Here is a 15302-nt window from a genome sequence, read left to right on the forward strand (position 1 = left end):
GAAATGTTCTCCATTTTTTGCTTTCTTCCTTACCTCCATGTGAAGTGAGTACTGAGGAATATATTCTCTTCCCTGCCTCTGAGCCTTCTTCCTAATGACAAATGGCCTGAAACATATTGTAAAACAAACAAGCAAAATACAAGACATTTTTACTGCTGGTTTCTAATATCATCAGCAATACAACTCTTTAAAAAAGTTTGTAAGATACTGTGGTCTTAAAAAGAAAGAATAAACATCATAGAGATGTAACTTCCCCATCAATTATCTAAATTTCTTGTAATTTCAATAAAAATGCAGTAGGTATTTTTCTGAATCTAAATGTAGTAGTCAGCAAATCAAGTTTGAATACCTAAGAGGACCCTAAAAAATACCAATGTTAAGCACAGCAGGTGGCATGGTGATTAAGGATGCTAGACTCCCACATGGCCGACCATGGTTTGAATCATGGACTTGGCGGCTTGCTTTCCCACTCTCTCTTTCTCTTCTTGCTCTGTCCTTCTCTGGTCAAATTAAAATAAGTAAATAAATAAATAAAGCTAAATAAAAAATAATTCTTTATAAAAAAATAGCATTGTTAACAGAAGGATGAATTTTGGGACCAGCAGTTGACGTAATGGCTATGTCGCTGGACTCCCATGTAGTCAAATGTGGTTTGAATCCCAGACCCAGTGGCTTAAACTCAGGCTGGGCGTGTGTGCGAGCATGCCCAAGATTCTAAGAAGAGAATGGAGAAGAAGGGATTGTGGCATGGCCATCCTCCCTGGGGGGTGATTTCTCACTTTCTGTCTCTCTGTCTCTGTGGTGAGTACATGTGCCCTATGGCAAAAATCTCTCAAAAAAAAGAAAAAAGAAGAAACAGAATGATGAATTTTAATAAATGCTGAAAATTATTATCATATTTTTTTTATTAAATAAGTGAGACATTGGCAAATATAAAGATAATCAATTTACCAGAACAAAAAAAAATCAAGAAATAAGGAAATGTTGTGTATGATAAATATATATATATTTTTTTTTTTTTGGAGAGATTTTCGCTACAGGGCGCGTGTGCTTGCCAGCCAGACAGAGAGAGACATAGAGACAGAAAGCGAGAAATCGCCCCCCAGGGGGAATGGTCATGCCGCAATCCCTTCTCCTCTATTCTCCTCTCGGGATCTTGGGCACGCACGCAAACGCGCCCGGCGTCAGTTTTAAGCCATGGGGTCCGGGACGCGAACCGCGGTCAACTACGTGGGAATCCAGCGACATAGCCTTTACGCTAACTGCTGGTTGCTGATGATAAATATATTCATAGCATCTCACAGCAGTGAGGGTAAAGATAGACGTTTTAGATGAGTAGTGTTGGAACTTGAAAACAATAATACAAAATAAGGCAAAATTTGTTCTGTTCCTCACACCATATACCTGAATGTGTTCCAAGTGGATAAGACATTGAAAAGTAAGGAACTTGCACCCCTCCCTGACCCCTTTGGACACCTATTCCAGCGAAGGGCCTTGCTGGACAGCAAGCTGCCTGTGGTTGCAGGGCTTAATGGCTGGGACCTGTGGTCTCATCTCCTCCCCCACTCACCTTTGGACTCTTAGGGCTTGAGTATTTTGTATAGCATGACACGCATTGCACACCACTCAATCTCTTCTTTGTTTTTGAGTTTAAGCTCAGTAGCTCAGTTTCAAGAGAACCTGCTTTCTAGAAATAGGTGGCACTTTATGTCACCAAGAACCAATTATAACAGGGTGCTAGTGAACAATAGAGAGGTGGGTGAATATGGAAAATTTATTACTGAGTGAAGAAAGCCAGGCTATGAAAGAATGATATTGCATGTCTTCACTTAATATATACTGACTATCTGAACCCTATGGTAGAGAGTGAAATATTGGAGCGCATTGAGGCAGTGAAAATAGTTATGGATACTGAAGACAGTGTGGAATGGGGTGGGTGGGAGAAGGGAGTGTATAGAGCAAGATAGCATAAGAGGAAATAAAGTGGCATGACATTTGTGAGACAAAGGAAATGGTTTATTACCTGTTGATAATAGTATGTATAGTATTCTCTACTGGACTGGTCTGAGAAGTATTTCATGTTGAGTAAATTCTCTTTGCAAGCCATATGATGTATAGTGATTGAATGATTAAAAAATAATAAGAGGGAACCAGCAGTTAGCCTAATGGCTATGTCGCTGGACTCCCACGTAGTCGACCGCGGTTCGTGTCCCGGACCCGGTGGCTTAAAAACTCACGCCGGGCGCGTGTGCGTGTGTGCCCAAGATCCCGAGAGGAGAATGGAGGAGAAGGGATTGCGGCGTGACCATCCCCCCTGGGGGGTGATTTCTCGCTTTCTGTCTCTATGTCTCTCTCTGTCTGTCTGGCGAGCGCACGCGCCCTACAGTGAAAATCTCTCCAAAAAAAAAAAATAATAAGAAGAAGAATAAAAAGTAATAATAATCTGAATAAAATGAAAAGTTATTTTATGATGATGATGTTGATAGTAATGACTGTATCTTGACTGATATGCATGGTAATAATGATGGAAAAAGAATTGTTATAAACTGTGAAGATATATGTGATTAAATGTAATATAAAATATAATAAACATAATAAAAGTAAGAGAAAGTACTGTGTCAGTTTTAGAAGAGAATCAGAGTGAACTGACGTATTGCTTGTGAGAGGTGAATTTCTTAACTGTTATTGATATAATTTGGATGTTATAAGATAAAATGTTGATAAATTTGATGCCATTTAATCCAAAACAATAGTCTAAAGAAGAAAATGCCATAAATACAAAAATATATATTATAATATATATTATACAATATGTATTGGGTCATTGGAAAAGTCATGACACATTTTTTAATAGAAAAACATAGAAAATATGTCATAACTTTTCCAGTGACCCAATATTATGTATATTAATTGCCTATATATATATATTTATATTAATTGACCAATATTATACATAAAAATTGACAAAAACACATGATGTGAGTTAAAGCACAGAAAGAGTTATTACCAATGCTATGTAAAAAGACCTTAAAAAGAATCAAAGAAAGAAAGAACCATAAGTACAGGAAAATAGACAAAACATATTTGTCACACCTTGTACATGTTAAAATTTACTCAATATCACTTAAAATACATAAAGATTTAAATTATTTTGAGGTACAGTTGACACTCCAGATTATCAGCAATTCACAAGTTTAACAACATATCTTTTTGTTTTGTATTGTTTTTGTTTAACAAAGTTATGAGGAAATCGACATTGTAACAACAAAAATGCAAAACCAATTTGGAGTAAAATTTATCAAAATCTAACCTGAAAATACATGTACATATAATAACTCCTTGCAGCACTAGTGTTGTCATCTCAAACTACATGGAACAATCTAAATGAACAGTAGTAGAGTATTGGTTGAAAATTTAGCTGAATAGTTACACAATGAAATACTATGAAGACACAAATAGAAATAAGAAAGGTCTCTATCTACTGGTATTAATTATTTCCAAAATATTACGTTGTTGGAAAAATCATGACACATTTTTGGCACAGAAAAACAGAAAAATACATCATTATCTTTCTGACAACCCAATATATCATCAAGTAACAAGGAGTTGATTCACAGCAGCATGTATAGTATGCTGACTCGCATCTAAGTAAGACAGTTATATATAGTATATTGTAACAAGAGAGGCGATAGACAAATGTGACTCTATTGTGGCCTATCCTCCTGAAAGTACTGTCATTTTGAGTCCTTAGGCCCTGTTAAAAATTTCTCTAATCAAATAGGAGTGTCCTGTCATGGTAAAAATGTTCTCCTATCCCCACTTAGGATAACCTCAACAATTAATCTGTAAAATCTCCCCCAAATGGAATGTGAATTTTATTACTTAATGCTTAATTTTGCTTCTGTACAAATGCATATGCAAGGTCACTCCTTCCTCTTTTCATCTTCCCCTCTTCACTGTTACCGCTATGTCAACCCAGATATGGTTGTTGCCTTTATAAGTACCCTTCCTCCTAAACTCGGAACTGCGGAGTTTTTGAGAGAAATGAGTCCTACTGTAGTCACTGGCTAATAAAGACTCCCTATAATTTGGCTATGACTGGATGTCCTCTTATTTCTCGATGATCAGAATGTAACAATATCTACACATATTGGTTTATATATTTTCAAATAAGGTAATACTAAAGTAAATTAACATAAAGTTTGGCTGAAAAGGTAGGTAGGGAAAAGGTGTTGGGAATAAAAATAAGAGCTAGATAATTATGTTTTTAAATTTGAATTTGGGATTATATAAATCTTACATATTATAAAAAATAAATTAAAATTTAAAATTCAAAACGTAGAGATAAATTAACTGAATCATTTATCTTACTGGTGGCATAAACTCGCAGATTAAAAATTATTTTAAATGACTTCAAAATGTAAGAATCTGTGGCCAGCAGGTGGCATGAAAGTTAAAGTGCTGGAATCCACAGGGCTGACTCCCCGATTTGAGTCCCAGACCCGGCAGCTTAAAAAATATGCTGGGCACTTGTCTGTGTAGGCCCAAGATCCCAAGAACAGAAGGGAGTAAAAGGGATTCTGGTTGGGCCATCCACCTGGGGTGTAATTTCACTGGAGATAGAGAGATAGACAGACTCAGTGAGTGAGAAAGTGCAAAGTCACCCCCTAGGGAGGATGGCAATACCACAATCTCTTCTCCTCCATTCTCCTCCCAGGATCCTGGGCATGCATGCATACATGCTCAGCGTGATTTTCAAGCCACTGGGTCTGAGACTCAAAGTGTGACTGGTTATGTGAGAGTTTAGTGACATAACCACTACACCATCTGCTGGTCCCAATTTCTCATTTTCTATGTCTCTCTCTGGAAAATACACACACGCTATAGCAAAAAATAAAATAAAATAAAAGAAAATAAAAGAAATAAAAGAACAATGAACTAAATACCCCAGTAAGGAATTTCTAATGAACAGAAGGAAGTACAAAGAAACCATAAAATGATTTATAACCATATTTTTATTAATATTGTAGTGCTGATATTTTTATTGAGATACTTTTACGTAGACATTTCAAGACAAAGAAAATAAACATTTTTGCTAATGTCATTAGAAACCAAGATTTTTCAACATAGTGGAAAAGGAATACAAAATTACTAAACCCTACTTTTGAACTGGAAATATCAGTAAAAACTGATGTATTGTTCATTTAATGGTATCTATTTCTTTGATGTCTACTGAAAATAGAGATAAATCTAAATGTGATGAGTAGCCCTAACATTGAAATGATGATTTGTAACTATGGTTTCCCATCACAGGCAATCAGAGATCCTGGACTACAGCCTATAACAGGTGTGGATGTTCACAATGAGCCTGGAGCCAATTTTATTGCCAGTAAAGAAAAAAAAAAAAAAGAGAGAGAGAGAGCTTTGGATTTCGTTAAAAGAATTCAGGAACATCCTTGAAGAGTTTTCTACTAGTGAAATTTGGGATAATTTGAGCATCAAAATCAATAATAATTGCAATGGATAGAAATATATCAAACATATTAAAAATCCATGAGTTAATTAGGTTGATTTTAACAACAACTTTACTTTGCTGGTTTCTAGGGAACCAGTTTTGGAAACTGGCAAATAAAAGGAAAGAGTTGGGCAGTTATCCTGCTTCTCTTGTACAAATTGTACCTCAGGTAAACCAAATAGCTATTACGAAAAAGTTTTTATTTTTAGAATTACTTAAGTGAATAAATGAAAAAAATGACAGAATTAGTATATCACCATTGAAAAAACTCTAGACAAAATGTAGATTTGGGCCATGATCATCAACAGTTGCTAAAGCTATTATGTGAAAAGCTGCTAGAAGCATTAAAAATGAGTCAATCAGGCTGACAATGCTGGCCTACAAATCAATCATGTTATGACTATAAAAGAGACAATAGGACATTAGGAAACTTTGGATATGATTTGATGTGAAGTTAAACAAATACACTACTTATTATTATCAAACAATAGTACTTCAGAAGCTTTCTCTTTTTTGTAATTTAAGTTCTTTTATACATTCAATCATGTTATTTAGCTTACAAAGTGAATATTCCAACATGTGTACATTTCTCACCAGTCCAGTTGATAATACTATAGTTATCTCCAACAAATAATAACCCATTTCTTTGTCCCATTAATACTTTGTCTTTATTTTTCTCCTTAATGTCCTTCCTAAGACTCTACTCCTTCACCCACCATCCTCCCACACTATATCTGGTACTCACTGTTATTTACTATGTTTCTATATCCTTTAGTAATTCAGTTTCAGTCACAGAGTCCAGACACTTGGTATATATTGAGACATACAATGTCTCTCCTTCATACCTGGCTTGCTTCACTCAGCAGTAAATCTTCAATATTCATCCATTTTCTGTCAAAAGCCAGGGTCTTGTTTTTTATGGTTTAGTAGTATTCCATAGAATATATGTGCCACAGTTTTTCAATCCATTCAATCTAACCACAATCTGCATTTCATACAGGAGACAAAGAAAACTATTAAATAATATCATGAAAATACAATTTGAAAACTCTTAAGTCTGTTTAACTACGGCAGTAGTTCTCAAATTTTAGCACACATCAGCAGATTGCTGGACTCTTTTCCCATAATTCTTGATTCAATAGCTTGCAGTGAGCCCCGAGAATTTGCATTTCTTCTTCTTTTTTATTTAAATGTATTTGTTTATGTTCATTCATTGTATATCATTACAGCATACAAAATGAGATTTTCCATCCAGAGTACACTGTATATTGTCTCAATCAAGCACATCAACATACGTGTTATTGTCAACAAATAATTTTCCATTTCTTGTTTCCTGTATGTTTTGCTTTTTTCCCCCCATCCTTGATTCCCTATCTCTTACCCTCTGCCATCTCCCACTCTCTTCCCACACTGTCTCTGGTATCTATGTTTACTTTCTATACTGTTTTCCCCCCACATTTTATTGAATTACTAAAGATCTTAATTAATCTAAATATTTTCATAGCAAACACAGTTGATATATACATTTCCATGAATACAAGTCTAACTTTAAGCATCCTATAAAGTAGCACCTTTCTGACAGGTTCCCTGCTGCTGATGCTGCAGATTCCTGGATAACATTTTCAGAACCAGTGGCTTGTTTAACAAACTTGCTGAATCTGTAGATTAAACACACACATTAAGTAACACACACATTTCCTGTTTGGATCCTAATATGAAAAAGCCACTATGAAAAATATTTATGAGAAAATACTTGATATTAAAAATTACTATTAAATTTTTAGGGCCAGCCAGTGGTGTGGTTGCTAATGCTGTTGGATCCCACATGGTCAACTCTGTAGTTAGAGTCCTGGACACAGTGGCTTAGAAAACATAACAGTCACATGTAGATGCATACCCAAAATCTTTAGAGGGGGATGTTTTCTCACTTTCTCTCTCTCTTTCTGGGGATCACACACACCTCATAGCAATTCTTAAAAACATTGGTGTTGGGAACCAGCAGTTAGTGTAATGGCTATGTCATTGGACTCCCACATAGTCGACCGTGGTTCACGTCCCAGACCCAGTGGCTTAAAACTCATGCTGGGTGCATGTGCATGCGTGCCCAAGATCCCTAGAGGAGAATGGAGGAGAAGGGACTGCAGGGTGACCATCCTCCCTGGGGGGTGATTTCTCGCTTTCTGTTTCTATGTTTCTCTGTCTTTCTGGCCAGCACACGCGCCCTATAGCAAAAATGTCTCAAAAAATATTGGTGTTAAATTTTATATGTGAGAAAAATATTTTATTTTATATGTTTTTGAAAAATGTGTATCTTAGAGAGAAATACATGCTTACTCATTCATGGTTAAATGATATGGTAAATGTTGAACACATGGCACTTTATATAGTTCTCTGAAATTTTCTAAACAAAGTACCTATAACCCAAGCTATTTTCAAGATAGAGTCTCAAATATTATATAAATTATACAAATATTATAATACTTTATATATTTTACCTTGTTAGTACTATATTTATATTTTACATGTTTATTTTATTATATATTTATATTAATTTGTATATATAGGTAAATAAATATCTATGTATGTAGAGAGAGAGACTTCTTGTACCTCTCTTCTGACTCTTTCAATTTAAAGAGGGCTACTTTGTGGCTGGGAGTTTTTTTTTTGAATACCCTACACCCAAAATAGGATCTTTATTCTGAGTCACTTTATTCGATTAAAAGGATTAATTGGTTACCGCATACTGAAATACGACATTTTCCCAGAGGCAATTTTAATCAGCTTAAAGATTTTATTGGGCATTTGTTCCTCAAAGCCTTTATCACTCATTTTATTTTTCTTTTTGGACAGGTTTTTGCTATACCAGAAATACAGAGAGAAACAGAGAGACAGAAAGCGAGAAATCATCCCCCAGGGGTGATGGCCAGGCCACAATCCCTTCTCCTCCATTCTCCTCTTGGGGATCTAAGGTGTGCCACACACATGTGCCCAATGTGAATTTAAGCCACTAGGTCAAGGACTTGAACCACTGCCGACTACATAGGAGTTCAGTAACATAGCCATTACGCCAACTGCTCGTCCCTTAGGTGTGGAGCTCAGAAGCAGTAGTCTTTTCAAACACCGCAAGGTCAAAATTTTCTGACTTTCTATATTCTAAGTTTTTTTTTTCTTTTAGAAATACCCATTTATTTGCAGAGCTACCTTTTTTCTTGTAATATTGTGTCAAATAAAACATATAACAACTACCACACATTATCAATATTTTGGCTTTCTGCATTGCTTTCAAATTTCTCTCCTTTGCAACAAATTCAGTTTTCCGTGTTCTGTTTTACAGTGTATCAAAGAAGACTTTTTTGAAAATTTTTTTAGTGTATGATATGGCTAGTCATCTTTTCAGGCTCCAGTAAAATGTTTTCCTTTGTTTTTATCACAAATGCAATAAAAATCAGGTTTTATATTTTGTATCTTTTTTTAAAGTAGGTTAGGCTATGCTGCTGTCTCAAAAACTGCCAACTTTTTGTGGTTCTGTATAATCACCCAGGGACACAGTCTGATAGATAATCCACAATCTTCAAGCTATACCACTTGGAATATGTATCTATGTTACCACTGCAGAGGAAGAAAAGACTAAAAGTGTTTTTATTTATTTGTTTTTTTTTTGAGAGAAATGTTCACATGTTGTAATGATCACCTTGTAAGCTAAATAATGTGATTGAATGTATTAAAATGTAAATAAATACAAACAAATAAATTAATTTAAAAAAAGAAAAGAAAAGACACCATATAAAGCTCACTGTGCTAGATACTACCAGTGTTCACTAAGATGTGGTTCTCCTTCTCTTGTTGATACATGTTAAATTGTAGTTCTCTGGTCTCTTTCAGTTGGCTGCAATAGGAGACAAGTTCCGGTCTATAAACTTCAAGTAAAAATGATATCTCTCACTTCCAGGCAGAGGTTTGAAAGTCCATGTGGATCTTTAGTCTCTCTTCTTTCCTCTACTGTAGTAATCTTGAAAGTATATGTTGAAAAATAGGGGCTGTAGAAAAAAAGCAACCTAAATCCCTACTCACCATATGGAAGACAGATGAACTAGAGTACCAGTCTGATCTGCAATAGACTTGTGTGAGTAAGAAATAAATGTATATTGTTAAGTCACTGAATTTTACTGTTTTTGGTTAGCATCATAACATAGAGTACCTAAACATATTTTCTTTCATAGTACCAGGTTCCGTTCTGGAGTAAATTTCTGTCTAACTTCAACTATTGCTCACCATCCACCTGTACCATCATGAGATTCTTACATATTTTGTTCTAGATTTTGTGATCCACAAGCATCAAACTTCACTTATACCTTCCTATTGGATTTACTGGAGGAAGCCACAAAATCCTGTTAATTTTCCATTGTCTCTATCAGGTGTTTTTAATAATGGCATATTAAGATTTAATACACATGATATAAAATTAACCACTTTTGGGACCAGCAGTTAGCATATTGCCTATGTCACTGGACTCCCATGTAGTCGACTGTAGTTCGAGTCCTTGACCCGGTGGCTTAAACTCACGCCGGGTGTTTGTGCTTGTGTGCCCAAGATCCCAAGAGGAGAATGGAGGAGAAGGGATTGCAGCGTGGCCATTCCCCCATGGGGAGGTGATTTCTCGCTTTCTGTCTCTCTGTCTTTCTGGCAAGTGCATGTGTCCTATAGTAAAAACCTCTCAAAAAGAAACCAAAAAAAAAAATCACCCCAAATCAAAAAAACCCACAACATTAACCACTTTAAAGTGTGTAATTCAGTGTATTTTAATATACTCAGAGTACTGCAACCTGTACTATTAGCTATTTCTTTTATTTTTCTTTTTTTCTTTTTTTTTTTTTTTGAGATAGATTTTTGCTATAGGGCATGTGTGCTCACTGGACAGAGAGAGACAGAAAACGAGATATCACCCCCAAGGGGGAATGACCATGCTGCAATCCCTTCTCCTCCATTCTCACTTGGGATCTTGAGCATGCATGCACATGCACGTGGCATGAGTTTTAAGCCACTGGTCCAGATTTGAACCGTGATCAACTAAATGGGGATCCAGCAACATAACCATTATACCCTCTGTTGGTCCCACTATTAGCTATTTCTAGAACCTTTTAATTATTTCAAAGTAAATTCCATATTCAATCCAGTCATTCCCTATTCTATGCATTCCCTGTCCTTGCCAATTCTGGTGTCTATAGATTTCTCTGTTCTGGACATTTTATACAAATAGAATCAAGTCAATCAATATGTTGACTTTCCTGACTATCTTCTTTCACCTAGCATATTTTCAAGGTTCAACCATAGCATAGCATGTATCCAGTACTTTATCTTGTTTGATGACTAAATTATATAGCATCGGATAGAGATACAACATTTTTTTTGGCCATCATCAGTTGATGGATATTTAGGTTGTTTCTACTGTCTGGTTATTTTGAATATTTCTAGTATGAACATTTATGTACAAATTTTCTTGGGGATAATATTTTCATATTTTGTTTTTTATTTTTCTTAGGTATGTAATTGCTGGCTTATATAGTAATTTTATTCTTAACTTTTGCTTTTATGATAGAAAGTCATGCATGTGAACATGAGAAAGTGAGACAGTGGGAAAAAAAGAGAAAGAGAGGGATAAAAAGCATCCTTGGTAGGGTCTCATCATTCTGTGATTCCTTTCCATACTGCCCTAGCTCCTCAGGATCCAAGGTACCCATCTGCATGCCCAATGTTTATAAAGTTGACCTAGGGATCTGAATCTCTGGTTGTCAATGTGACTTTCAGCCTCGTAGGACACTTGTATTACCACTGTACTGCAGCTTAACTTTTTGACAAGCTGCTGAACTATTTTCCTAAGTGCCTGCAACCTTTAGCATTTTGACCAACAATGTGTGAAGATTCAACTGTTTCCCGATTTTTCTCAGTACTTGTCCAGTCTAGTTCCCAGTCCCTATCCTTTCACAGGAGGAAGTAGACCTATAATCTCTGTGGAAACTGCCTTAATGACTGATCTGTTTCACTTCCCTAAGATCTCAGGCAGCTAAAATGGTAGGCAATGTTTATAGAAGTTGCAAAGAAGCTACAGACCTGTCAAAATCTGTGGAAATAAATTAAAAGTAAATACATGCAATAGACCATCTGAGGCTACAAGGAGAAACTTAGTTGAGACTTTTGTTAAGTTAAGACATTGAAAAGCACCCATGTATATACAGATATTGAAAGAGCCACACACAGGCCCAAGCAAAATGTATTTTTGAAAAGAATGAAAAGGACCTTAAACTTTAATGTCATGTTAACATCTAAGCTCAAAGCCAACCAAGCAAACCTGTTAAGGACTCCCCTGGCAAAGGGCTACTCTTCAGAGACTAGGAATGTTGGCTTCTTTTCAAACACTAAATTTTCAAAACACAGTCACAGATATATGAAACCAAAGGAAAATCTGGCCTATTTAAAAGAACAAAATTAATTCATAGAAACAATTAGTTAGGATGCCTGAGCATAAAACTTACCAGATGAAGAATTTAAATTGACTATCTCAAATATTTCCAAGAGCTAAAAGAAAATATAGAACACAAAAATTAAAGGAAATCAGGTAAACAATATATGAAATGATGTGAATATCAACAAAAATAGAAATTACAGAACTAAAGAAATTCTGAATGTGAAAATACAATAATTGAATTAAAAAATATAGTTATTGGAGCTCAATAGCAAGAATAGGCTGGCAGAAGGAAGAATCAGAAATCTTGAGAATGGATGACTGAAATTATTGGATTTAATGTGCAGAAAGAAAAAAATCTATTAAGAAAATTGAAAAGAGTGTAAAAGACTTGTGTAGCATCACCAAACAAGCAAAAATGCTAATTATGGGTATAACAGAAGGAGAAAAGAAAGGAGTAGAAATTTAAGAAAATAATTGTTAAAAACTTGCCAACTTAAAGACCAGCAGTTAGCGTAATTAATAGCAATGTTGCTGGACTCCCACGTAGTCGACCACGGTTCCAGTCCTGGACTCGGTGGCTTAAACTCATGCAGGGCGCGTGTGCGTGCATGCCCAAGATCCCGAGAGGAGAATAGAGGAGAAGGGATTGTGGCATGGCCATCCCCCCTGGGGGGGAGATGTCTCGCTTTCTGTCTCTCTATCTCTCTCTGTCTGTCTGGCGAGTGCATGCACCCTATAGTAAAAATCTCTCTCAAAAAAAAAAAGAAAAAAAAAACAACAAACTTGCCAAGTTGGATGAAAAACATAAATTTACAAATCCAAGTTCAACAAACTCCAAGAAGACTAAAAAATAAATAGAATCACACTGAGACACATTATAATCAAACTGTGGAAAACCAAGCACACAGAGAAGCTTTAAAGCAGCAAAAGAAATATAGACTCATCACATACAAGTGCCTCTCAAAAATGTTATCCACTGATTTCTTAACAGAAACCTAGGGGACCACAAAGCAATAAGTTGATATATCACTTTAGTTCAGGAAAAACAAATAAACAAAAATATTGGAAATATTGGAGGGCATAAAAGCAGTGAAAATAGTTAGCAATGATAAGACAGTGTGGAATAGGGCAGGATAACAGAAGAGTATGGAGAAGAATAATAAGAGAACCAATGCAGAGGCATGACATTAGAGGGGTACAGATATGGTTTATTACCATAATAGTGTTGATGATGATGTGTATAGTATTCTCGACTGGTCTGAGAAGTATTTCATGTTGGGTAAAGTCTTTTTTTTTTTTTTTAATGTTTTTGCTATAGGGCTCGTACGCTCACCAGAAAGACAGAGAGAGACAGAGAGACAGAAAGCGAGAAACCACTTCTCCAGGGGGGATGGCTGTGCTGCAATCCCTTCTCCTCCATTCTCTTCTTGGGATCTTGGGCATGCATGCACATGCGCCCATCGTGAGTTTATGCCACCAGGTCCGAGACATGAACTGTTTTCAACTACATGGGAGTACAGCGACATAGCCATTACACTACCTGCTCATCCCGGGTAAGGTCTTTTTACAAGCAAAATGATAAATGGTGATTGAATGTTTTAAAAAAATTGTAATAATAATAATCTGAAAAAAATAAAAGCTATTGGATGATGATGATGGGAATTTTAATGTCTTTGTATTGACTGATATGCATGGTATTCCTTCTGGAAAATGAAATGTAATACGTTGTAAAGTTATATTTCATTTAATGTAATATAAACAAGATTATGATAATGATAAATCAATTTCAAAAACCTAAAACTAAACCTATAATTCTATATCTGGGAACCTCTTCAATAATGATGAAAAATTAACATAGATAGTCTAAGGCAATAAAAAGCTGAGGTGTAGTTAAAACTATAACTGCTTTACAAGAAGTGCTAAACTGAGTACTCCAAGTTGAAATGAAAGAATGTTAAAAAGTGATTGAAAGTCAGGCAAAGATATAAGCATCTCTGGTGAAGATATTAGCATCTCTGGTAAAGATATGTGGCCGTGACCAAATATAAAACACTATAGTCAGTACTATTATGATTTTGGATTGCTTCTTTACTGTTTTATTTTTGACAGGATTTAAAACACAAATATTAAAAATTATAAATCTATGGGACCAGCAGGTATTGTGGTGGTTAAGGCACTGGACTCTCACATGATGACCACAATTTGAGTTCCGCGGCTTGAAAATCATACTAGGTGTATGTGCATGTGTGCCCAAAAGTCTGAGAGGAGAATGAAGAGAAGGGATTGCGATGTGGCCATCCCCCTGAGGGTGATTTCTCACCTTCCCTTTAATATGTGATTGAACTTAGATTGGCATCAATTCAAATTACATTGTTATAATTTTGGACTACTGAATGTATTACCCTTGTTAAGGAAAAAGAAAAATATAGAGATAATATAAACTAAAATAAACGAGAAAGAAATAAACATTTGTCACTATGAAAAAGTAACTAAACACAAAAGAAAGCAGTAATGTAGTAAATGAGAGGAAACAAAGCTGTAAAACATACTAAAAAGTAAAAAAATGGACAAAGCAAGTCATTTCTTGTAAGTATTTACTTTAATGTATGCATAAAATAAACGAGAAAGAAATAAACATTTGTCACTATGAAAAAGTAACTAAACACAAAAGAAAGCAGTAATGTAGTAAATGAGAGGAAACAAAGCTGTAAAACATACTAAAAAGTAAAAAAATGGACAAAGCAAGTCATTTCTTGTAAGTATTTACTTTAATGTATGCAGTCAAAAGGCACGTATTTAAGTTAAAAAATAGAAAAAATATCTTATGAATATAGCAACTAAGATAGAACTGGGGTGGTAAATAGTAATACAAATATACAAACCAAAATATGAGACGAAAAATTGACATAGCATGTTTATAAAAGAATCAATTAACCAAAAAGCTATAACAATTTAAACATATATGTACCAAACATCAGAGTTCCTAAATATATGACACCAATATTGATCAAACTGAAGAAAGAAATACACAGTGGTACAATAATAGTAGATTTCCACGCTCTTGAGGCAATGAGGCAATAAAGGATTTGAAGAAAACCATAGACTAATTGGAACTAACAGGTATATACATAGGACTTGATTCCACAACAACAAAATACATATTTTTTCTCAATTCCTTGTGAAACGCTTCCCAGGAAAGACTAAGTTTGGTCACAAAACAAGTCTGAATGTATTAACTAAATGGCAGAGGGAAAACTGGAAAAATAACTGATATGTGGAAATTAAACATGCTTTTATTTCTTTACAGCACACAATGTGGTTAAA

Source organism: Tupaia chinensis, unplaced genomic scaffold (assembly GCF_000334495.1).
Source record: "Tupaia chinensis unplaced genomic scaffold, TupChi_1.0 Scaffold149552_1, whole genome shotgun sequence".
Taxonomy (NCBI): domain Eukaryota; kingdom Metazoa; phylum Chordata; class Mammalia; order Scandentia; family Tupaiidae; genus Tupaia; species Tupaia belangeri.